Below are 26,090 nucleotides of genomic sequence, written 5' to 3' on the forward strand. Positions count from 1 at the left end.
GACAAATCCTAAGGTATCTAGGGAAGAAGGCTATAACTACATCCAAAACCGAATCAGGTAATCAGGCACGCAGAGGCATGTAACTATTTTTCTGCGTGATCGAGCACTAGTGACACAAACCAAATTCGTGAAGTTTGGGTGGCAGCCTTGGAATATCGGAATTACTTAGTGGCAAGAACCAAAATTTCCCTTGTCATTATGCCAGAATTGGAGTCCTTTGGTGCTTCTCACGATCCCAACACCATGGACATTGCAGGCATTGTGTACTAGTACATGATGCTCTGTCCCAATCGATAGCGTGCACAAGTCTTCTGAAACATTATTCAAAGTTCTCACATGTTTTGAAGCCACTTTGGGAACACCTTCTCAAGCAACTCATCGATGTTATTGACAACCCTTTTCATTATTTCTTCCTTGCAAAGCCTACAAAACCAAAAAAAGGAACTTTCTATAACACAATTAAAGTTTCTTTGTAAGATTCTTCTAGGAATTAATAAGGTGAAGAAAACTTACTACATGCACTACAGGAATCAGGAACTTTGCCGTCTGCCATGGCGGACGGCAAAGACCTTTGCCGTCAGCCAGCAGATGGCAACAGGTCCAGCTGAATAAGCTACGGCAAAGGGCACTTTGCCGTCTGCTAGCGGACGACAAAGATGAAATGGTCCTTGCCGTCCGCCAGCAGACGACAAAAGGACCTGGACGGCACACATGGCAACGTAGGTCCGTTAGGGGGTTAACGGCGTGCTTTGTCGTCTACCAGCAGACGGCAAAGACCTTTGCATCTTTGCCGTCTGCCAGCAGACGACAAAGAGCCCAAATAGGCCAGCCCAGGCTACTGCCACGTGGCCTCTTTGCCGTCTGCTAGCAGATGGCATAAACCTGGTAAATATGAGCAATGTATTTTTTTTCAAATGTTGCAAAAGCCTTTGGGCAATCCACATGAGCTTATTTGTTCATGTCAGAAGGTTTATGCCGTCTGCCAGCAGACGACAAAGAGCCCAAATAGGCCAGCCCAGGCTACTGCCACGTGGCCTCTTTGCCGTCTGCTAGCAAATGGCATAAACCTGGTAAAGATGAGCAAGGTATTTTTTTCAAATGTTGCAAAAGCCTTTGGGCAATCCACATGAGCTTATTTGTTCATGTCAGACTTGTTAAATCCGATTTATACATCATCATGCATATACCTGGGTAAAAAGTTAAGCATGCATCCACGATATAGCCTCGGCAACTGAACCTTTGAGCCTTGTTTGTTACGATCAGTTCCCTTACGATATCCTACTCTTCCCTCAACTAGATACACCCAACCACATTGAATAGGGCCCCTTAGAAGTGCCTCATCAGGGAGATGAATAGCTAAGTGCACCATTACATCAAAGAAGGGAGGGGAAGATCTTCTCAAGCTTGCATAGAATTAAAGGAATTCCAACATTCGATTGTTTTCACGACATCAATGTTGTGGAAGATAACTCCCTAAAAAATCTTCCCAATTCAACAATAGCCTGATACAAAATTCCTTTAAGTGCAGCTGGTAAAGTACTCTGCAGAAGTATGTGGCAGTCATGCATCTTCGAACAATGTACTCCACATATTAGTATTGTGAGAAGTCAAACTTTATAATGTTTGATCAAGTTTATCAAAAAGTCAGTTAACAAACACAATACAAAATCATTACCATTAGATTCATCATTGAATATATTTCACTTCATATAGATTTTATTGTAATTTTTCATATTTCTTTTCTATAAACTTTGGTCAAACTTTACAATTTCATTTTAGTCAAAGCTAATATGCGAAGTAAATAAAAATGAAGAGAGTACACAAGTTATCAGATGCCACATAGTCATACTCCTAGCTAGCTACTCCATCTTTCTCCAAAGGGATCGATATGTTAGAGAGGCTTGCCAAGTTTGGTGGTCCAAAGAAAATTTCATTTTGTCTTTTTTGTATAGAGCTCCTCGGATGTCATTTGACCACGAAAATTTGCAAGCCTCTCTAACATTGTAGATGATCATTCCCACAAAGCTTCAGATTTTTTCAAAATGTTTTGGTATGTTTTCTTGCTTGGGTGCACCAAGGGTGGGTGTAGAAAAACCACTCTCTAAATTGTAAAGTGCAACCGTAAACATCCGAATCTTGAAGATAGACAAAACATGAATATTCTACCAAGCACAAGTTCATAAACACTACACACAAGTACAGGGGATGATTTACATCACTGAAATTTACTCCAAAACTTATTGGGGATGAGTTACAGAATGAAAAATACATGCCAGCGTCTGAGAGAAGTGCCCTTGATTCCCTTACAAACCTAGTATTATGTACACACACATATGTTTCTTCTTTTTATTCCTAACCAAGTGCCCACAATCTTCGTTATACACACATAATTATGCTTGCTTCAATAATATGGTCCCAGCCAAGGATTAGATTATCAACATGTTATCCTGTTTGCAGGATCTTCAGAATCCAGAAGCTTTGCTCCTGAAAAAAATACAACAAGAGATGTACCTTGTAAGTTAACTTATCTCAACTTCTCAAATTTAGAACTGGGCTACATTGATATTTGCATTTCAATGTGAGAAACATGCATCTGCATGCCCCCATTTGTTTGGGTAGTTTTGTGTAAATGCTAGGCTAGGGCATGGTCTAACGTTATTAATTATGAGAAGTGATTGAGTTGAGATCGATCACTATATAGCTTTAGGCTAGAACCTGCATGCTGACTTCACACTTATAAATTGTAGACAAGACACGAGGATCAGGTTGGGTTTTGGTTACCTTTGATTGATGAATCAGTTCCAAGCCCCCTGGCCCTTGGTGTTGTACTTGGGGAAAGGGACCCTGCCGGACTCGATCAGCTTGATGTCGTCGTCAAGGATCTCGTAGTGGCGGCGCACCTCGTCAGCCGTCTTGGTACCGCCCATGGCGCGGGACACCTTGAGCCAACGGTCGGGCGTGCCCTCGCCGTAGTAGGCGAGTGCATCCTCGAACAGCTTGTTCTCCTTCTTGCTCCACTCCGGGTTGGCGCCGCCGCGGGATGCGCTCCTCGACCCAGAAGACATCTCCAACTGGATCGGAATTGGTATATGTTTCTCGGAAACCGAGCTAAGTTAGCGCTGATGGTTTTTGCACTTCAGAAGCTCCGGTGGTTATGGTTTGATGATCGCTGTGCTGCTTCGGTGCCCGCTATTTATAGGCGCTTGGGGCGCCGCCCTGCCAGGCCTTGTCGCTCGAATGGTATCGTGATTGCCATCGGCTTTGGGATTGAAAGGTCAGTGAGGCTAATTAGATTCTGAACTTTTTTGGACGAAGATGCTTCCTTTGGAATGTCGATTCTCGTGCTGCGATGCGCTTGGGACGACACATAAGAGTACGCATAATTTGTTGATCCACACGTCAACGTCTCAAATGCATGCATGGCTCGTTATTTTTTGTTTTCTTGAACTTGCAGCAAAGAGTCAAGTTTCTACGGGTGCGATAAGATTCAAAATAAAGTCGAACAGCTAGCGTTTGGCCACTCACCAGTCGTTCCTCACGAACGTGGCGTCCTCCGGGCCGATGGGAAACATGGCGACGAGTTGGTGACTACGTCTGCACACTCTGGAGCTGCTCTATCCGATCGACGTGATAAGCAGATGCTCATGCCTCTTGGAGGGTGCAGTAGCGATCAGGGCCACATGCAGAACTTCGCCTTTCTTGTCGGTGCCCGCAATATGGACCGAGCGAGATACTAGATAGAGAGATAGGCTAGCTAGGGTGGCGGGTTTTTTTTTTTTGAGACAAGGGTGGCGGGTTAATTGGGTATAGCTAGGAAGGATCGCGCCGAGAGAATCTGCGGCACATCAGGATTGGGATGCCCTTTTTGGCTGCGGAAAAGGAGTAAATATTCTGAATCCTGGCTGAGCTGATGTAGAGACCGCCTAGATTCCAATCGTGCAAGTTGGTGCTTGGAATCTGAGAGGTTCCATTGGTAGATTTGGGATCCAGTTTGATGTAGACTGCACGCGGTGGCTGCATGTACGTTCGCGGTAGTAATCTCCGTGCATGCTGCGAGGTTGCTAGGTCACAGCAGAAGAGCTGACGAAGAGAATTCAACACGTACGTGAAGCAGCGAACTTTATGTCGTTAGAACCCTAGCACAAGTAACAAGTTGTACTTCAGAAGGGAGGTCCAGAAATCAGAATTTGACGGGGGAATCCCAAAACCGCGCTTTATGCGGATTATATTCCATGGAGATTGATCTACTTTCTACTGTAGTAGGGGCAAGATGCCCGGTTTAATTCTTTGGTCCACAGCGAGCACCAGACGGACCGGAGCGCCTCCACATGAGCTAGCTCCTCCCGTGAAGATGATGGCGGCGAAATCTTTGCATGGTAGCGCGTTGAAAAATCTCGCAATTTCATGACCCCCGTGGCCAACCGAGGAACATGGACAGAGTCATGAGACCATGGATAAAATGCATCACAACGTCATCGTGGCATATGGTCAAATTCTTTCTCCAAACATACCGGAGTCGTGGGTGGGGAGATCCAACTTTTTGGTCTTAGAGGCCGGAACAGATTCTAGCTACCAATTGGCAGCTACACATTGGATGGTTGGGATTACGCCAGGATGCAAGGTGCATCAACAGCTATCGCTACGAAGAACCTTGGGCTGCAAAAATGCCATACTAGTGTATTTTATTTTATTTTATATTTATGAAAGCACTGCCCTAAAGCTCATTATTCGTTAGGGGGCACCTTATCTTATATTGCAATAATCAATTAGATGGTCAGGGATTAGATCATGCGTAACTGAAAGTTCATCAAATTTAACAGCCAAACACGCAAAAAAATGGGCTAAAGAATTAGCACCTGCTCCAGCAGTACTAGCTTAAACCCCTGGAAAGAGTGGAGCATCGATCTCATCTCCTTTATGATATGAACTCCTCCAGATTTGTCATCTTTCGTATCCCATAGTTGCTGCACCATCTGGCAATCAGTCTCAACAGTATTAAACTGAAAAGTGAAAACCACGCTCCACCGCAAGCATGATTGCATCTCTGCAACGAAGAAGCACATGAGAAGCATGCAATTTTTTTTTCCGGAAAGGAGGTTAAGGCCCTGTTTGGTTCATAAGTCCTAGGACTTTTTTTAGTCCCAACTTATAAGTCTTAAGTTCCTAAAAAGTCCCTACCTGTTTGGTTCCTGAGACTTAATATGGACTAAAAGACCATATTACAACTATAAGTCCCTCCTTGAGAGTCTTATTTCATAAGTCACAAATGCCCACTTTAAGTCCCTCCTGTTTGGTTTACATGGAACTTATAGGGACTTTTTTAAGTCCCTAAACCAATAAGTCCCAGGAAACAAACACCCTCTAAAACCCCCGGACTCTGCATCAATAGATGCACACACTCATCTTTATTAAATTATTTAATTAAGGTCTGACAAGAACATACACCAAACAATCTGAAGCCATCACTCAAATCTACAAACTCGATGATGGGGAATGCCATCACTCCCCATCATATAGAACCGGGCTTACCGCCGATCCACCCACATGACGTACCAGGAGAATAGACCCGGTACAGCAAACCCAAAGCGTACTCCACATGCACATGCTTCAGAAGCCGCCACCACCATCGATCCACTAACCCATCTCCAGAAAAGAGATCCGCATTATACTTGTGAGGCCGGCCGGCCATCAACACCGCCACAGCGCCAAACACGCTGACACCCTGCGCTCGTCCATCCAGTCACATCTGTCGCCAAGACTGAGCTTCACCATGCTGCCAAGAACCGTCGTCGTCGACGTGGTAGATGCCACACCGCTCCACCTGCCAACCTCCACACCACCGTCGTTGCTTGAGCCCTTGTCCGGAGCCCACCGCCCACACCCACACTCTCCCTAAAACCCAAACCTCCCAAGATGGCACCCACATGGAGGCTACAACGCATTGCACCACGGCTGCCCAATCCAAGGCTGAAAACAGAGATGAAGTTCGGTTTTGGGATGATACTTAAACATGTTTGTGGCTTTACATTGGTTTCTTTGGCTATGTAGAACTAATATGGTCATTAATAATACATGAACGTATGAGCTCCTAAATTTGCTGCCGATGAGGAAGGAAGCTACCACGTCAAGGGAAGATCTAGAGCACACTTGTTCACCGTGTTGTCATTGATGTCGAAGCCACAACGCCAGCCTACCAAAATTCTAACGACTAAGGCCTAAACCTACAGAACCTCGAACTATGCTTTCGCCTTGCTTTATAAATAAAGCAACCACAAAGTTTAAGAGCAACACATGAAATAAAGTTGTCTACTTGGGCATCAGCACAAACACACCCAAAAAAGCATAAATGAAATAAGAAAAAAGATCACCAAGTGGCCGGCCTGAGCCTACAGAAAACACGACTTGAACGCGGGGCTCCATCGACCCACCTACTCATTGATATCCGTGAGGCCATCATGAGGAGAGGAGTCGCTAGAGAATGGCGGCAAAAAGGAGAACCCCCTCGGGAATCGCCTTGGTTTGTTTCCTCGGATTCAGTCTGTTTAGCAAGGCTTGGAGGGGCATCGATAAGTAAGTAACTCCAGTTTGATAAAGATCAATGCCATATTTAAGGTTCATGGACCGATTAAAATCATGGGCTAAAGGATTAACCGACAGAGAAGATTGCGGCGAAATTTAGGCCTGCATGCACAATTCTCCTGCAAAATCGCAGCTATCTCCCGCCATTTTGGGAGGCAAGCAAATAGTAGGGTAGTTTCTAAATGGCGATAGTAGCGCAATAGCATTGATTTTGCAAGCGATTTTGGCACCTTAATATTCCAAACATGTTTTCTATGGAACACCAGTCATCGTATTGAACACACTATTAGTATTCAATCATCATTTGAAAAAAAATCTGGTGTTTGTGATAAGTTGATCAACATCAACCTACACACTAAATGTAATCACGTTACCCATTTTCCTCCGGTCAAAGCCCGCCTAATTGAATTGGATGTTCATAGGTGTAGATCCCATAATCGAGTGCACAATCTCATTTTTTTCTACGTACCACGTTATTTAACAATGGGTATTGTAGAGCAAGCAAGTTGTCCCCAACCAAGTGTCTTTGCAAAAACTCGTAGAATGGCCATTGCCAACCTCAAGAGAATCTCTCTTGAATAAAGAGAACTTGGCCTTCATCAAGCCTTCCAAAAAGGGGAGTCCATTGATTTTGCTTCCACCTGACATAGAGTTTTGGAATATAGATACTTATTATGAATAAGCTCTTGCCGTACACCCTCCTCATTAAGCAACTTGTATAGCCATTTACTAAGCAAGTGCTTATTTTTTATCTTTAAGTTTTCAATACCCAAACCACCTTGATCCTTTGGCCAACAAAAGATATCCCACTTAACTATCATGTACTTCTATTTGTGCTCATCGCACTGCCAGAAGAACCTAGATCAATAAAAATCAAGCCTTTAAAGACCCCTTTGGGCATTTCAAAAAAGGACAACATAAACATGGGTAGACTTGTGAGGATAGTGTTGATAAGAGTCAATCGTGCCCCATATGACATGAGTTCCCGCTTCTAACTGTTGAGCTTCTTTTCAAAGCGTTCGATTATTTCCCATTCTTTGTTTCCGAGCTTAGCGCGCGCGGGGGCGGGGGGGGGGGGGGGGGATGGGTATTCCGAGGTACTTAAACAAAAGAGATTCCACCTCACAACCTAAGAGTTGGCTATATTCATTCTCTATTTCCTTGACCTTTCCAAAGAAAAATAGCTCGCTCTTATGGAAATTTATTTTGAGACGCGAAAGCTGTTCAAAAGACAAAGAATCAACTTCATGTTTTCACTTCATACAGATTGTAAATGTTCATATAGTTATTTATAAACTTGGTCAAAATTTTCAAATTTTGACTTCAGTCAAAGCTAATATGTAGAATAAATATAATGGAGGGAGCACACAAGTTATCTGATGGCACATAGTCATACCCACATCTACTCCATCTTCGTCGAAAGCAAATCGATAATGATATATAACATGTAAAGTGCAATGTAAAATCGGAGTCTTGAACCAATTGATAGATAAACAATTATATTCTACCAGCACAAGTTCATAAACAGTACACACAATTACCGGGGATTTACATAACTGATGTTTACTCCAAAACTTATTGGCGCGGAGTAATACTGTACACAATGAAAATACACGATACCGTCTACAAGACCAAGCGCACTTGATTTGCTTACAAACCTAATATTACACACACACACACACACACACACACACACACACACACGCACGCACGCACGCACGCACGCACGCACGCACGCACAGACACACACACAGACACACACACACAGACACACACACACACACACAGACACACACACAGACACACAGACACACACACACAGACACACACAGACACACACACACACAGACACACACACACACATAATTATGCTTGCTTCATTAACATGGTCCCGGCTAAGGACTAGATTATATCAACAGATTATCCTGTTTGCAGGATCTCAAAAGCTTTGCTCCTGAAAAATAAAAAAAAACAAGAGATGTACCTTGTAAGTTAACATATCTCAACTTCTCTAATTTAGAACTGGGCTACATTTGCATTTCAATGGGAGAAACATACATGCCCCCATTTGTTTGGATAGTTTTGTGTGGATGCTAGGCTAGGGCATGGTCGATCACTATAATTATTGATAGTTACGAGAAGTGATTGAGTTGAGATCGACCACTATATAGCTCTGAGCTAGGACCTGCTGATATTTCACACTTATAAAAACTGTAGACAAGAGACAAGGATCCGGTTGGGTTTTGGTTACCTTGATTGATGCATCAGTTCCAAGCCCCCTGGCCCTGGGTGTTGTAGTTGGGGAAAGGGACCCTGCCGGAGTCGATCAGCTTGATGTCGCCGTCGAGGATCTCGTAGTGGCGGCGCACCTCGTCGGCCGTCTTGGTCCCGCCCATGGCGCGGGACACCTTGAGCCAGCGGTCGGGCGTGCCCTCGCCATAGTAGGCGAGTGCATCCTCGAACAGCTTGTTATCCTTCTTGCTCCACTCCACGTTGGCGCCGCCGCGGGATGAGCTACTCGACCCAGAAGACATCTCCAACAGGATCGGAATTGGTATGTTTCTCGGAAACCGAGCTAAGTTAGCGCTGAGGTTTTTGCACTTGAGAAGCTCCAGTGGTAATGGTTTGATGATCTCTGTGCTGCTTGAGTGCCCGCTATTTATAGGAGCTTGTGGCGCTCGTATGGTCGGGCTTGGCGACTGAAAGGTCAGTGAGGCTAATTAGATTCTGATTCTGAACTTTTTTGGACGAAGGTTCTTCCTTTGGAATGTAGATTCTGGTGCTGCGGTGCGCCTGGGAACAAAGGAGCACGATCCATCCACACGTCAACATCTCAAATGCATGCATGGCCCGTTATTTTTTGTTTTCTTGAACTTGCAGCAAAGAGTCAGGTTTCTTATCTACTGGGTCCTGCCTTGCATTTCGATCATTTTGCAACAAGATTCAAAAGTCCAACAGGTGCCATTTCGAAAAAAAAAGTCTAACAGGTAGCGTTTTACCGAAAAAGGCTTTCGCCCTGCTTTATAAATAAAGCAAACCGCCAAGAGCACACAAACATAGACTAGTTCAACGCACACACACACACCCAAGTCACATAACGAGGAGTACAAAGGTTCTGCTGAGGGCACAGCTCAACAAGCCCAGAAAAACAACAAACAGAAAAAGGACGCGGCCAAGGCACGGCGTCTAATCCGGCTCCGGGGGTGGCGGAGGGGGCGACGGCGATAGACGGACGGCCATCGAGCGGAGGTCGGCGATGAAGGCGGTGATGGCGTCGCGGTTCTGAGGGCGGCTAAGCGACCGCCATAGCTGCAAGTAACCAGACAGTTTGAAGAGAGCGTCAGTAGCCCGTCGAAGAGGAACACGCTGGATCACAAGCTTATTGCGAATCGTCCAAAGGGTCCACGCAAGAACCCCAATCTCGAGCCACCTAATGTGGCGAGAAGGGGAAGGGGAGTTTTGGAGTTCGGCAAAGAGGTCGGGGAAGTTGGTGTGGCACCAATCGCCTCCCACAGTTTTCCTAAAGCAGCTCCACAAGAATTGAGCTGAACACAGGAGAAGAAGATGTGATTCGAGTCTTCGGGGGTACCGCACAAGGGGCAAAGGCCGGACCCAGGGCCATTGCGTTTGCGGACCTCCACCCCAGACGGCATCCTACCGCGAATCCATTGCCACATAAAGATCCGAATTTTCAGTGGCAAACGGATGGACCAGACCGCCGTAAGGGGGGAGGGACGGAGGAGGGGGCAATGGCCGAGTAGAGGGACTTGGTGGAGAATTGGCCCGAAGGCTCAAGACGCCACCGAACCTCGTCAGGGCCCGCATCCAACTCCGGTTCGTGGAGGGCGATGCAGTCGAGCAGCTCCATCCACGCGGCGGCTTCCGGAGGCCCAAATGGCCTCCGGAAGGCAAGGCGCCTTAAGTCAATAAGGGCCCTCTCATCGGTCACTGCACCAACGTGGCACCTTCCGGCCGGGCCGATGGGCAACATGACAACGTCTGCAAGTTAAGCAGATTGTTTTGCCGTGGTGATTACCTCCGGCCTCTTCTCTATTTATATTCACGTACATGGTATAGGATAGATACAGGTAGTTAGGATTACAACGTGTGCTGGGATTAGATAAGAATGACCCGCACAACAAACTCAATCTAATCCTAACTATACAACTTGACGTACACGTTTAACATTCCCCCGCAATCTCACCCGGTAGTGAGGTTGAGATTGGTGCGCAGGCGCTCGAGCATAGTCTTGGTGAGAGGTTTGGTGAATGCATCAGCTACTTGATCAGCCGAGGCGACGAACCGTACTTCAAGTGCTCCCATGGCCACCTTCTCTCTTACGAAGTGAAAATCAACCTCGATGTGCTTAGTACGAGCATGGAACACCGGATTAGCAGTCAGGTACGTGGCACCGAGGTTGTCACACCATAAGACGGGTGCTCGAGGTTGTGAGACGTGCAGTTCTTTCAACAAGGACTGTATCCAGGTAGCTTCATCTGTACCATTTGCGAGGGCCTTGTACTCAGCTTCAGTCGATGAACGTGAAACAATTGGCTGTTTCCTTGCACTCCATGAGACAAGGTTGGGCCCGAAGAAGAGCACAAAACCTCCGGTTGATCGCCGGTCGTCGCTGCACCCTGCCCAATCGGCGTCAGTAAACACGCTAATGAGCGTTGATGAGGAGCGTCGAATGGTCAGGCCGGTGGTGACTGTTCCCTTTACAAAACGCAGAATCCGCTTTACAGCTTCCCAGTGCACATCTGTGGGCCACGACAGGTACTGACAGACCTTGTTCACCGCAAAGGAAAGATCTGGTCGAGTCAGAGTTAAGTATTGAAGTGCGCCAACTGTACTGCGGTACCTGAACGCCTCTTCCTCATTCAGACTATGACCCAACTCACGAGACAGCTTCTGATGTGTGCACATAGGAGTAGAAACTGGTTTGCAATTCGCCATATTTGTGCGCTGCAGCAAATCTAGAGCATACTTCTGCTGTGTGAGATTTATTCCCCCTGAATTGCGAACCACTTCAACTCCAAGAAAATAATTCAGAGTACCGAGATCCTTAACAGGAAAAGTGGCAGAGAGCTGGCGAAGAAGAGAATCCATAGCCTGGGAGGACGAACTGACAATGACAATGTCATCCACGTATACCAGCATATAAATAGTCACACCATCATGCATAAAAATGAAGAGGGAAGTATCAGCGGCAGAGGGAACAAAGCCGAGTTGTTGCAGTCGATCACTGAGACGAGCATACCATGCTCGCGGGGATTGCTTTAAACCATAGATGGACTTGTGGAGCTTGCAGACATGGTGTGGCCGAGACGGATCCTGAAAACCAGGAGGTTGCTGCATGTAGGCGTCCTCTTTGAGAATCCCGTGAAGGAATGCATTGCTTATGTCAACCTGACGAAGATGCCAGCCTATGGAGATGGCAAGGAAGAGCACAAGACGAACCGTAGCAGGCTTAACAACAGGGGAGAAAGTCTCAGAATAGTCAATACCATGCTGCTGTGTGAATCCACGAGCGACGAGCCGAGCCTTGAATTTATCCAGCGAGCCATCCGACTTGTGCTTGACCTTAAAAACCCACTTACAGCTGATGATGTTCTGCCCTGGCAGCCGAGGAACGAGAGTCCAGGTGTGATTCTGCTGGAGAGCATCGAACTCAACATCCATTGCCTGACGCCAATGAGAGTCGGCGAGGGCATCACGATATGTGCGCGGCTTAGCATGAAAGGCGCGACGCCGAGGATCATATCTCACGGTGCCGTCGGACGGGACCAGTGTCTTGACAATGTTGTCACGGAGCCGGGTCTTCATCGGATGTGTCGTAGCATCAGGAACAGCTGCAACCGGAGACGACGCGGCTGGAGACGGCGTCGCTGCCGGAGCGTCCAAGTCCAGCGGACGGGTAGGCAAGCTCGCGTGGGGACTCGGCGGAGACGAGCACGCAGGAGAGCTCGCTCCAGGCGAGCATGCGGAGGGGTCCCTCACAGAGGAGGCAAGCGGACCGTCGCGGGAGCCCTGCCCAGGCGTGGACGCGGCCGGGGATGCAGGTGACGAAGATGCCGGGCTACCGGGGCCAGGCAAGGGAGGCTCATCTGCATGGCGAGGCGCGGACGTGCATGGCGACATCGGTGTTGAGGAGCTGCTGGGTGGCGTCCGATCTGCACAGGTCTCATAGCTGCTCGAGGCAAGGTTAGCCAACAGGGAATGATCATATTTTCTCATGCGATCATCAACAACAGCAGGCTCAGAAACAGGAAACAGTGAAGATGATGGCGTAGGTAAAAGTGGAGCCGAACTGGATGTAGCAAAAGGATATACGTTCTCATCGAACACAACATCACGTGAGATGTAGATGCGCCCACTCGACCGATCCAAACATTTATAGCCTTTGTGCATTGAGCTATAGCCAAGGAAAACACACTGCCTAGATCGGAACTCAAGTTTTCTATTGTTATAAGGGCGCAAATTAGGCCAACAGGCACATCCAAATGCGCGAAGAAAAGTATAGTCTGGGCGCTCATTTAAAAGACAGCTGATGGGTGTAGCATTTTGGAGAACTCGAGTAGGCATGCGATTAATAAGGTAACACGCGGTGAGAGATGCTTCGTCCCAAAAGCGCACAGGAAGTGAGGAGTGGGCGAGCAAGGCAATGCCCATCTCGACAATGTGCCGATGCTTGCGTTCGGCAATCCCATTTTGTTGGGACGTGTGTGGGCAAGAGACACGATGGTGTATACCCTCACGCTGAAAATACCGAGATAAGCGGTGGTATTCACCACCCCAGTCGGATTGAACAGCTCGAATTTTGGTGTTAAGCATACGCTCGACATGTTTCTGGAAATTGTAGAATGCTTGTTCTACATCAGATTTGCGTTTGAGCAAAAAAATCCAGGTGAACCGGCTGAAATCATCTAAAAAACTCACATAATACTTAAACCCGCCGACAGAGGTAATGGCAGGCCCCCATACATCGGAATGAATAAGTTCAAGAGGAGTATGAGTTACATGAGTTGAATCTCGAAAAGGTAATTGATGAACTTTCGCACGTTGACATGCGTCACAAACACTAGACTCGGAAGGTGCACAAGCAAATTTATTTGATCTAAGAACAAACTCAACGACGTCTTTGGACGGATGACCTAATCTTCGATGCCAATGTTCGATGGAGAGCTTGACACCAGAGAGAGCACGATGACTGGACACAAAGGAAGTGGACTTGAGGCTTGGCACCGGGTAGAGACCTCCACGGCATCTACCTTGCAGAAGAACCCTCTTCGTTGCTCGGCCCTTCAAATAAAAAAATTTAGGATGGAATTCGGCAAAGGCATCATTATCAGAAACAAGCTTGTTTACGGAAAGAAGGTGTTTGCTAACATGTGGGACGTGCAAAACATTACGTAAGTATAGAGGTCTAGATGAGCCAGCAATAGTTGAATGACCAACATGAGAAATATGCAGACCTGCACCATTGGCGACGTGAACCTGGTCCTTGCCGCCGTAACGCTCCTGGAACGAGAGACGATCGAGGTCGCTCGTCAGATGGTCCGTCGCACCGGTGTCCGCATACCAGTGAGGATCGACGGAGTATGAGCCAGTGTTGGCCGAGTTGCCGGAACGCTCCCTGTTGTCCTCCGGCTGGAAGGCATGGTTGAAGCGATTGCGGCAGTGAAGGGCGTCATGGCCAAACTTGCTGCACACCTGACACTTCAAGTTGGAGCGGCCGTTGCCGCGGCCACGCCCGCCGCGGCCATGCCCCTGTCCGCCGCCTTGTCCGCCATGTCCGCCGCCTTGTCCGCCATGTCCGCCGCGTGCACCATTGCCGCCGCGGTCATTGCCACGAGAAGCAGCGTTGGCGGAAGGATGGATTTCACCTGACGAGTTCTGCTGCTCTAGGCGAAGTTCAGCGCTAAGGAGGTACGCATAGAAACTGTTGAGACTTACTGGATCATCCCGCACCCTGATCGACGCGATGAGGGGCTCGAACTCGGAGCCCAGCCCGGCGAGCATGTAGCCGAGCACTTCATCGTCAGTGAGGGGCTTGCCGATGGAAGCCATTGCATCAGCGAACCCCTTCATCTTGCGGTAGTAGTCGGAGGCAGAGAGGTCCTTCTTCTTCAGGTTGGAAAGCTGATACCTGAGATGCATGATGCGGGCGCGATTCTGCGAAGCGAACATGTCGTGCAGTGCAGTCCAAACGGCGGCGGAGGTCGTCAGCTGGGTCATCTGGCCGAGGATGTCCTCGGTCATGGACCCGAGGAGGGCGATCATGACAAGCTGGTCCTGCTGGTACCAGCGAAGAAACTCTGGATTGGCCACATCGACGACTGCATCACCAGTTCCTTCCTTGATGGTGTGCGGCGGGGCTGCGTTGGTGCCGACAACATAGCCGAGCAGGCCGTTTGCAGCAAGGGCGGGGACGTCTTGGGTCTTCCATAGCAGGAAGTTCTTGCGTGGAAGGCGCAGAGTGATCAGGCTACCGAGCGAGGTGACTGAGATCGGAGTGGAAGTGGAGGAGCCGACGGACAGGGTGCCGGCGTTGAGGGTGGTGAGGGCGCCAGCGGTGCCGGAGAGGGAAGCAGGGGTGGTGCCCGTCATGGTGGAAGAAGGGAGATTGGATCTTTGGCTCTGATACCAAGTTAAGCAGATTGTTTTGCCGTGGTGATTACCTCCGGCCTCTTCTCTATTTATATTCACGTACATGGTACAGGATAGATACAGGTAGTTAGGATTACAACGTGTGCTGGGATTAGATAAGAATGACCCGCACAACAAACTCAATCTAATCCTAACTATACAACTTGACGTACACGTTTAACACTGCACACTCTCAAGCTGCTCATCGACGTGATAAGCAAATGCTCATGCCTCTTGGAGGGTGCAGTAGCTCAGGGCCATGCGCTATGGATCGAGCGAGATACTGGATAGAGAGATAGGCTAGCTAGGATGGCGGGTGGGTATAGGAACGATCGAGCCGAGAGAATCTACGGCACATCTTGAATGGGATGCCCTTTTTGGCAGGGGAAAAAGGAGTAAATATTCTGAATCCTGGCTGAAGTGATGTAGAGATCGCGTGGATTCCAATCCCGCAAGTTGGTGCCTGGAATCTGAGAGGTTCCGTTGGCAGATTTGGGATCCAGTTTGATTGCTGCAGATTGTACATGGTGGCTGCGTGAGCCAGTCAAGACACAAAGCATAGACCACGGGCACTTCCGTGATAGTTGAGAGCGGCACTGCAGACCCTGTAAAAAAACACTCGACGAACAGTGATCTCCTTGCTGTGAGGTTGCTAGGTAGTACACAGCAGAAGCGAGCTGACAACGAGAATTCAACATGTGAAGCAGCGTATATGTATTTTAGAAAGCATGAGCTCTGCCTTGCTAGCAAAAATTCGCCCTAAGTAGCTGACAAGATGCATTTCAGAAAGGAGGTTTAAAGATCAGAATATGACGGGGAGATCCTGTCATCCTGAAACCGCGCTTTATGCAGATTATATTCCAGGGACATCGATCTGCTCGGCCCAATGCATCCCGGTCTACTGTAGTGGGGCAAGATGCCCGGTTTAATTCTTTGGTCCATGGCGAGCACCAGACGGTCCCGAGCGGCTCCACGTGAGCTAGCTTCTGCCGTGAAGATGGAATATGTGGCAGCGAAATCTCTGCATGGCCGCATTGAAAAATTTCGGAATTCCATGGCCCCCGTGGACAACCGAGGAACATGAGCAGAGCCACAGGACCATGAATAAAAGGCATCGCAACCTCATCATGGCATATGGCCAAATTCCTTCTCCAAACATGTAGGAATCGTGGCAGGGAGATTCATTCTTTCTTTTTGGTCTTAGAAGTTGGAATAGATTCTGCCAATTGGCGGCTACACATTGGATGGTTGGAATTATGCCATGATGCAAGGTGCATCAACAGCTACTGCTACAAAGAACTTTGGGCTGCAAAAATGTGGTCTAGTATGTTTTATTTTATTTTTGAAAGCATTGCCCTAAAGCTCTTTATTCGTTAGGTGGCACCTTATCTGATTGGAAATAATCTATTAGATGGCCAGGGATTACATCATACGTAACTCAAAGTTCATCAAATTTAGGAGCAGATCGCGCACAAGAATGGGCTAAAGAATTAGCACCTGCGCCCAGCAAATACTAGCTTAAACCCCTGGAAAGAGTGGAGCATCGATCTCATCTCCTTCATGATATGAACTCCTCCAGATTTGTCATCTTTGGTATCCCATAGTTGCTGCACCATCTGGCAATCAGTCTCAACAGTAATAAACTGAAAAGTGAAAACCACGCTCCAACGCAAGCACGATTGCATCTCTGCAAGCAAGAAGCACAGAAGAAGCATGATATTTTCGGAAAGGAGGTTAAAAACCCGGGCCTCTTCATCAATAGATGGACACAGTCACCTTTATTTAATTATTTAACAAAGATGTGACAAAAACATACACCAAACAACCTGAAGCCACCACCCGAAACTACAAACTGGATAATGAGGAATGCCATCACTCCCCACCATTTAGAATCCGGATCACCGCCGATCCATACGCATGAATTACCAGGAGCATAGACCTGATGCAACAGATCTAAAGTGTACACCACATGCACATACTTCAGAAGCCGTCACCACCATCGGTCCGCTGACCCATCCAGGAAAGAGATCCGTATTATACTTGCCAAGCCGGCCAGCCATCGATGCCGCCACGGCGCCAAACATGCCACCGCCTTGCGCTCATCCATCCAGTTGCATCCGTCTCCAAGACTGAGCTGCACCATGCCGCCAAGACCCGCCGTTGTCGATGCGGTAGATACCATGCCGCTCCACCTGTCAACCTCCACACGACCACCGTCACTGGAGCCCTTGTCTGAAGCCCACCGGGCACAGACACATTCTCCCTAAAACCAAAACCTTCCAAGATGGCACCTCCATGGAGGGTACGACGCGCATGGCACCACTGCAGCCCAATCCAAGGCTGAAAACAAAGATGAAGTTTGGTTTTGGGATGATACTTAAACATGCTTGTGGCTTTACATTGTTTGTTTTGTCTATGCAGAAATAATATAGTCGATAATAATACGGGAACACACGAGCTCCTAGATCTGCCACTGACGAGGAAGGAGGCTAGATCACACTTATTCACCGTTGTTGTCATTGTTGTCGAAGACACAATGCCAGCCGGCTGAAATAAGGCCTAAACCCGCAGAACCTCGAAATATGTTTTCGCCCCGCTTTATAAATATAGCAACCACCAAGTAAGAGCAACACATGAAAAAAAGTTGTTTGCTCGGGCATCAACACAAACACGCCCAAAAAAGCATAAATGAAATAAGAAAAAAAGACCACCAAGTGGCAGGCCTGAACCTACAGAAAGCACGACTTGAACGTGGGGCTCCATCGACCCACCTACTCATTGATATCTGCAAGGCCATCATGAGGAGAGGGGTCTCTAGAGAATGGCGGCAAGAAGGAGAACTTCGGGAATCGCCTCTGCTTGTTTTCTCGGATTCAATATGTTTAGCAAGGCTTGGAGGGTCATCGAGAAGTAAGTAACTCAAGTTTGACAAAGATCAATGCAATATTTAAGGTTCATGGACTGATTAAGATCACGGGCTAAAAGATTAACCGGTAGAGAAAATTGCAGCAAAATTTAGGCCTGCAGGCACAATTCTCCTGCAAAATCGGCGCTATCTCCCGCCATTTTGGGAGGCAAGCAAATAACATGGCAGTTTCTAAACGGCGATAGCAGTGCAATAGCATTGATTTCGCAAGCGGTTTAATTGGCACCTTAATCTTCCAAATATTTTTTCTATGGAACACCAATCATCGTATTGTTGAGGTCCCGTGTAAACCCGGTATTAGTATTCAATCATCATTTGAATAAATCTGGTGTTTGTGATAATTTGACCAACATCAACCTACACACCAAATGTAATCACGTTACCCAATTTTCCCCAATCAAAGATTGTCTAATTGAATTGGATGGTTATAGGTTGTAGATCCCATAATCGAGTCCATAGTACCATTTTTTCTACGTGCCACGTTATTTAACAATGGGTATAGTAGATCAAGCAGGTTGTCCCCAACCAAGTGTCTTTGCAAAAACTCGTAGAATGGCCATCGCCAACCTGAAACGAATCTCTTTTGAATAAAGAAGACTTGGCCTTCATCAAGCCTTCCAGAAAGGGGAGTCCATTGATTTTGCTTCCACCTAAGATAGAGTTTTGGAATATAGATACTTACTATGAATAAGCTCTTGCCATACACCCTCCTCATTAATTTATTAGCAACTTGTATAGCCATTTACTAAGCAAGTGCTTATTTTTTATCTTTAAGTTATCAATACCCTAACCACCTTGATCCTTTGTCTAACAGATGATATCCCACTTATCTATTAAGTACTTCTATTTGTGCTCATATCGCTGCCAGAAGAACCTAGATCAATAAAAATCAAGCCTTTTAAATACCCCTTTGGGCATTTCAAAAAAAGGACAACATAAACATGGGTAGACTTGTGAGAATAGTGTTGATAAGAGTCAATCATGCCCCATATGACATGAGTTCCCCCTTCCAATTGTTGAGCTTCTTTTCAAAGCGATCTTTGATTATTTTCCATTCTTTATTTCTGAGATTAAGGGGGGGGGGGGGTATTCCGAGGTAGATAAACGGAAGAGATTCCACCTCACAACCGAAGAGTTGGCTATATTCATTCTCTGTTTCCTTGACCCTTCCAAAGAAAAATAGCTCTCTTTTATGGAAATTTATTTTGAGACGCGAAAGCTGCTCAAAAAGACAAAGAATCAACTTCATGTTTTCACTTAATACAGATTGCAAATGTTCATATAGTTTTCTATAAACTTGGTCAAACTTTTGAAATTTGACTTTAATCAAAGCTAATATGCAGAATAAATAAGACGGAGGGAGTACACAAGTTATCAGATGGCACATAGTCATACTCACATCTAGTCCATCTTCGTCGGAAGCAAATCAATAATGATAACATGTAAAGTTCAGCTAGCTCTGGGGGGTTCCCTACGCCACCTCGTTGCGATCCACCGCCTGCATCGCCGTCCTTTGGAATATTTGGAAGAGCAGGAATGTCAAAGCCTTCCGCGCGCAAAACCTCATGCCCCTTGATGTGGTCCGCAACATCTCTGTTGATGTCTCGCTCTGGAGGTGGCAATGCTCTCGCACTATCTGTAAGACGATCTTGGAGTTGTGGGTCCAATGTCTTACTGTGTTGCACTAGCCCCCCTCTCCCTACTCTCTCTCTCTCTCTCTCTCTCTCTCTCTCTCTCTCTCTCTGTGCAGCCGTAAAAATCCCTTTGCTCTTTTCTGTCATGACTTAAAGTTTAATGAAAATTCAGGTGGGCAGTTTTCCTCTGCCCCTGGTGACGTTTCAAAAAAAACATGTAAAGTGCAATGTAAAATCTGAGTCTTGAACCAACAAACAGGAATATTCGAACCAGCATAGGTTCATAAACAGTACACACAAGTACTGGGGATTTACATCACCGATGTTTACTCCAAAACTTATTGGGAAGGAGTAATACTGTACATAATGAAAATATGTGCTACCGTCTACAAGACGAAACACACTTGATTTGCTTACAAACCTAATATTATGTACACACGCACATGTTTTCTTCTTTTATTCCTAACCAAGTGCCCACAATCTTCATCATACAGTACATAATTATGCTCGCTTCAATAACATGGTCCCAGCTAAGGACTAGATTATATCAACAGATTATCCTGTTTGCAGGATCTTCAGAATTCAGAAACTTTGCTCCTGAAAAAGAAAAATACAACGAGAGAGGTACCTTGTAAGTTAACTTATCTCAACTTCTCAATTTTAGAACTGAGCTACATTGACATTTGCATTTCAATATGAGAAACATGCCCCCATTTCTTTGGATAGTTTTGTGTGAATGCTTGGCTCGGAAAGAAATGGATTCCACTGGATACTTATCTATGTTCTGTAATTTGGGATATGCAGCACCGCCTCTCACACTAATGGATCTGGAATTCTGGATACCAATCTATGTGCCGGATCCGCTTTGCTTGTGTGTATCTGGAGCAGAAACAGCTAGCGAAGTAATTGATAGCATTAACAAGCGCCATTCCTTTGCTATTTCGTTGTCAATTGACAACGTTAACCTAGCTAGGGCATGGTCTACCTTTATTATGAGTTTATGACAAGTGAATAAGTGATTGGGATCTCTATATAGCTGAGCTAGGACCGGCTGACACTTCACACTTATAACAAATTGTAGAAAAGATTCAAGGATGAGGTTGGGTTTTGGTTACCTTGATTGATGAATCAGTTCCAGGCCCCCTGGGTATTATACTTGGGGAACGGGACCCTGCCGGACTCGATCAGCTTGATGTCGCCGTCGAGGATCTCGTAGTGGCGGCGCACCTCGTCGGCCGTCTTGGTCCCGCCCATGGCGCGGGACACCTTGAGCCAGCGGTCGGGCGTGCCCTCGCCGTAGTAGGCGAGTGCATCCTCGAACAGCTTATTCTCTTTCTTGCTCCACTCCGCGTTGGCGCCGCCGCGGGATGAGCTCCGCGACCCAGAAGACATCTCCAACTGGATGGGAAACCGAGCTAAGTTAGCGCTAATGGTTTTTTGCACTTGAGAAGCTCCGATGGTAATGGTTTGATGATCGCTGTGCTGCTTCGGTGCCCGCTATTTATAGGCGCTTGTAGCTCGTGTGGCATCTTGATTGCCATCTCGGCCTGAGCATTGAAAGGTCAGTGGCTAATTAGATTCTGATTCTGAACTTCTTTGGACGAAGGTGCTTCCTTTGGAATGTTGATTCTGTTGCTGCGATGCGCTTGGGACGACACATAGGTGTGCGCATAATGCATCGATCTACGTCAACGTCTCAAATGCATGGCTCGTTATTTTTTGTTTTCTTGAACTTTCAGCAAAGAGTCAGGTTTCCAGGGGGACCTGCCTTGCATTTCGATCATTTCGCGTTAAGTCGAACAGCTAGCGTTTTGTTTTGAATAAGCCATGGCATATGGTGTGGTCGGCCTCGTCGGGCGCGTCGGATGCCTGCAGGACGCACTGGTGTAGTCGGGCTCGTCAGGCACGATGAATGCGCGCGAGACGTGAGGGGCGCAGCAGAATACGTGGTGTGTGTGCGTGTGTTTACGTAGGTGTGCGTGGTGTGCATATGCATGTATCTCGTGAGCTAGCTAGACGGGCGTGCATGCATGTATTAATTGCCGTGTACTAGTAGTAGCTAGGCTGTTTGTAGCATGGTGGTTAGTTGGAACAAAGAAAAACTCAGGGCGTTTGAGCGCCAGGGCGTTGAAACGCCCGGGCGTTGGTCGCCAAAAAAAAGTGCTTCTTCTACCTTCGTCGAGCTAGTCTAGGGCTGCCCCAACAATTGGTATACAGAGCTTCGGTTTGGGTGATCACCGGCGACCATGGCGCTCGTCCCACACGGCGGCGCCGCGAGCGGATTGGCGACAATGGCGATGCTGATGCTGACTGCGGACAACTACACGGTCTGGCCCATCAAGGTGCAGGCGATCCTCGACGTCCACACCGTGTGGGAGGCGAGCGCCGGGCGACGTGTGACGGTGAACGCGCGGAAGGACAAGATGACGCGTGCATTGTTACTCAGGGCATTGCCAGAGGATGTGTTGCTATAGGTGTCGACGAAGCTCACCGCCAAGGAGGTATGGGACTCTCTAAAGGTGAGGTTCGTCGGCGCCGATCGGGTCCGTGCGGCTAGGCTGGCGACGCTGCGCGGCGAATTTGACCGCCTAAAGATGGCGGACGGCGAGGAGCTCGACGTGTACGGCGGGAGGCTCGCGGCGACGGCGCGCGAGGTATGCCAACCTTGGGAAGACGCTAGGCGATGCGGCGCTCGTCAAGAAGCTGCTGGATACGGTGCCGGATCGGCTCTTCCCCGTCATCGCTGGCATCAAGCAGTTCCACTACGTGACGATGATGGCGTTCGACGAAGCGTTCGGGCGGCTGCGCGCGTTCGACGAGCGAGTTCGGCGTCGACGGCAGGACAGTGGCGAGCGGGCGGACGGACAGCTCCTGTTCACGGCGGCACAGTGGCGGACGCGGGAGCGGCAGCACGGCGGAGCACGGGACGACGACGATGGACGCAACGTGGCGTCGGGGAGCGGCGGCAACAGGCGCAGGTGCTGCTACAAATGTGGGAAACACGGACACTTCCGGCGAGTGCCCGCAGCTGCGGAAAGGACGGGCGGCGGAGCAGGCTCTCTTGGCCGACGCCAACGTCGACGATGACAGACTCTTCTGGACGGTGGCTTAAGAGATGTGTGTTGGAATAAGCCACGACATATGATGTGGTCGGGCTCGTCGGGCGCATCAGATGCGCGTGGGACGCACTGATGGCAGTCAGACTCGTCGGGCGCGACGGATACGCGCGAAATGTGCGAGGCGCAGCGGAAGACGTGGCGTGTGTGCGTGTGTGTACGTAGGTGTGCGTGGTGTGCGTATGCATGTATCTCGTGAGCTAGCTAGACGGACGTGCATGCATGTATTAGTTGCCGTGTACTAGTAGTAGCTAGGCTGTTTGTAGTATGATGGTTAGTTGGAACAAAGAAAACATCAGGGGTTTGAGCGCTGGGGCGTTAAAACGCCCGGGGCGTTGGTTGTCAGAAAAAGTGCTTCTTGTACCTTCGTCCAGAGCTAGTTTAGGGCTGCGCCAACACGTTTCCGGCCACTGTACCAACGTGGCGCCTTCCGGGCCGGTGGGCAACATGGCGACGAGTTGGTGACTACGTCTGCACACTCTCGAGCAGCTCTATCCGATCGACGTGATAAGCAGATGCTCATGCCTCTTGGAGGTGCAGTAGCGATCAGGTCCACACCCAGAAATTCGCCTTTCTTGTCGGTGCCCGCGCTATGGATCGAGCGAGATACTAGATAGAGAGATAGGTTGGCTAGGGTGACAGGTGGGTATACGAACGATCGAACCGAGAGTATCTACGGCACATCAGGATTGAGATGCCCTTTTTGGCTGGGGAAAAGGAGTAAATATTCTGAATCCTGGTTGAAGTGATGCCTGGATTCCAATCCCGCAAGTTGGTGCCTGGAATCCGAGACAGATTTGGGATCCAGTTTGATGCAGGCCTGCACGCGGTGGCTGCGGGTGAAACCCAGTCAAGAACACCTTGACGAACACTAATCTCCGTGCTTCGAGTTTGCCTAGTATGAGCTCTCTGCCTAGTAGAAAATAGAAATTCGCCCTAAGTAGCTGAGAAAGATGCATTTCAGAAAGGAGGTTCAAAAATCAGTATTTGACGGGGGAATCCTGAAAACCGTGCTTTATGCAGATTATATTCCACGAAGATCGATCTGCTCGGCCCAATTAATGCGTCTCCGGTCTACTGTGCTGGGGCAAGATGCCCGGTTTATTTGGTCCACGGCGAGCACCAGATGGATCCGAGCGCCTCCACATCAGCTAGCTTCTCCTCTAAACATCGAGCATATGGCAGTGAAATCTTCGCGTGGTGGCGTTGGGAAATCTCGCAATACCATGGCCCCCGTGGCCAACTGAGGAACATGAGCAGAGTCACAGCCTCACAGGACCATGGATCAAAGGCATCGCAACCTGATCAAGTGATCATGGCATAAAGTTAAATTCCTTCTATAAACATATCGGAGTCGTGGGTGAGGAGATCCATTCTTTTTTTTGCCAAAAATTAGGCGTAAAGTGGTAGTTTTCGGGAAAAAATTCGCAAAATGGTGGCCTATAGGTAGGATTGGATGAATTGTGGTAGTTTTTTTTTTGCTAAGCACTCTGGGGAATATTACCACTCCCCATTATTTAGAACCGGGCTCACGCCGATCTGCCAGCACGACGTACCAGGAGCATAGACCCGGTGCAGCAGACCCAATGCGTACACCACATGCACACTCTTCTCAGGCCGCCACCAACATCAATCGACCGAAACATCTCCAGAAAATAGATCCACATTATACTTGCGAGGTCGGCCGGCAATCAACGTCGCCATGATGCATGCCAAACACTCCACCGCCCTGCGCTCGTCCATCCAGCCCCATTCGTCGCCAAGACTGAGCTGCACCATGCCTCTAAGACCCGCCGTAGTCGATGCAGTAGATGCCACGCCGCTCCACCTACCAACCTCCAGACCACCACCATTGCTCGAGCCCTTGTCCGGAGCCCACCGCACACACCCACTGTACTCTCCCTAAAACCCAAACCTCCCAAATGGCACCTCCATGGAGGGTATGATGCGCATGCCGCCGCCGCCTCCCAATCCAAGGCTGAAAACTGAGATGAAGTCCGGTTTTGGGATGATACTTAAACATGTTTGTGGCTTTACATTGGTTGTTTTGTCTATGTAGAAATAATATGGTCTTTAATAATATAGGAACGTATGAGCTCCTAAATCTGGCGCAGGAGGAGGATGCTTTCTAGCGTCATGGTGGCGTCGATGGCAGAGAGGCCTGCCAAGGTCGGTGCATTAGTTTCTGCTCTGACGATGGATTGGTGGAAGATGGCGGTGAAGACACAGAGAGTGTGCCGGATCAGTCTGTGCCCCAAACCCAGTATGTGGCTTGGTTGGGGCCTCTGTCTTTAGATGTTAGGCATTTGTGCGATGTCTGTTTGGTATTAGTTCGGACCATCGGCACCCCTTCATCAGATGGATAGGAGTAGAGACAATTGTTGCTAAGATGGTGGCTTCAGACTACCTAATGTACTACTTTGTAAGATCTTTATGAATAATTAATAAAATGGCTGCATGCATCGTCCAGATGTAGAGGCCGGGGGTAATCCTCCTTTTCTAAAAAGACGAGCTCATAGATCTGCCGCTGATGAGGACGGAATCTACCACGTCAAGGCAAGATCTAGAGCACACTTATTCGTTGTTGTTGTCATTGTTGCCGAAGCCACAATGACACCCAACAGAAATTCTAACGACTAAGGCCTAAACCTACAGAACCTCAAAATATACTTTAGCTCCATTTTAAAAATAAAGCAACCACCAAGGAGCATCACATGAAATAAAGTTGTTTGCTGGGCTATTAGCACAAACACGTCCAAAAACCACAAACGAAATAAGAAAAAAGACCAGGTGACCGGCTTGAACCTACAACAAACACGACTTGAACGTGGGGATCCATCGACCCACATACTCATTGATTGCCACGAGGCCATCATGAGGAGAGGATTTGCTAGAGAATGGCGGAAAAAGGAGACCCCCCCCCCCCCCCCCCCCCGAATTGCCCCTGTTTGTTTCCTCGGATTAAGTCCGTTTAGCATCGCTAGGAGGGGCATCGATAAGTAACTCCAGTTTGACAAAGATCAATGCAATATCTAAGGTTCATGGACTGATTAAAATCATGGGCTAAAGGATTAATCGACAGAGAAAATTGCAGCGGAGTTTAGGCCTACATGCGGAATTCTCGTGCGAAATCAGCGCTCTCTCCCACCATTTTGGGAAGCAGGCAAATAGTAGCTAGGGAAGTTT

The 26,090-nt window shown here is 48.0% G+C and overlaps 3 pseudogenes across 3 annotated transcripts; all 3 read right to left on the reverse strand.

The window, feature by feature from the left end:
* Positions 1–2,201: 2,201 nt before the first annotated feature.
* LOC125556327 (protein RADIALIS-like 3 pseudogene) lies at positions 2,202–3,144 on the reverse strand (annotated as a pseudogene). Its single transcript, XR_015603370.1, has 2 exons — positions 2,782–3,144; positions 2,202–2,484 (listed from the first exon to the last, which is right to left on the reverse strand). The product of XR_015603370.1 is annotated as a protein RADIALIS-like 3 pseudogene (transcript).
* A 5,174-nt stretch (positions 3,145–8,318) lies between these two features.
* LOC125556328 (protein RADIALIS-like 3 pseudogene) lies at positions 8,319–9,190 on the reverse strand (annotated as a pseudogene). Its single transcript, XR_015603371.1, has 2 exons — positions 8,831–9,190; positions 8,319–8,533 (listed from the first exon to the last, which is right to left on the reverse strand). The product of XR_015603371.1 is annotated as a protein RADIALIS-like 3 pseudogene (transcript).
* A 10,859-nt stretch (positions 9,191–20,049) lies between these two features.
* Positions 20,050–21,243, reverse strand: LOC125556329 (protein RADIALIS-like 3 pseudogene; annotated as a pseudogene). Its single transcript, XR_015603372.1, has 2 exons — positions 20,904–21,243; positions 20,050–20,385 (listed from the first exon to the last, which is right to left on the reverse strand). The product of XR_015603372.1 is annotated as a protein RADIALIS-like 3 pseudogene (transcript).
* Positions 21,244–26,090: the final 4,847 nt, after the last annotated feature.

This window comes from Triticum urartu, chromosome 5A (genome assembly GCF_056163025.1).
Source record: "Triticum urartu cultivar PI428250 chromosome 5A, HENAU_Tu73, whole genome shotgun sequence".
Classification (NCBI taxonomy): domain Eukaryota; kingdom Viridiplantae; phylum Streptophyta; class Magnoliopsida; order Poales; family Poaceae; genus Triticum; species Triticum urartu.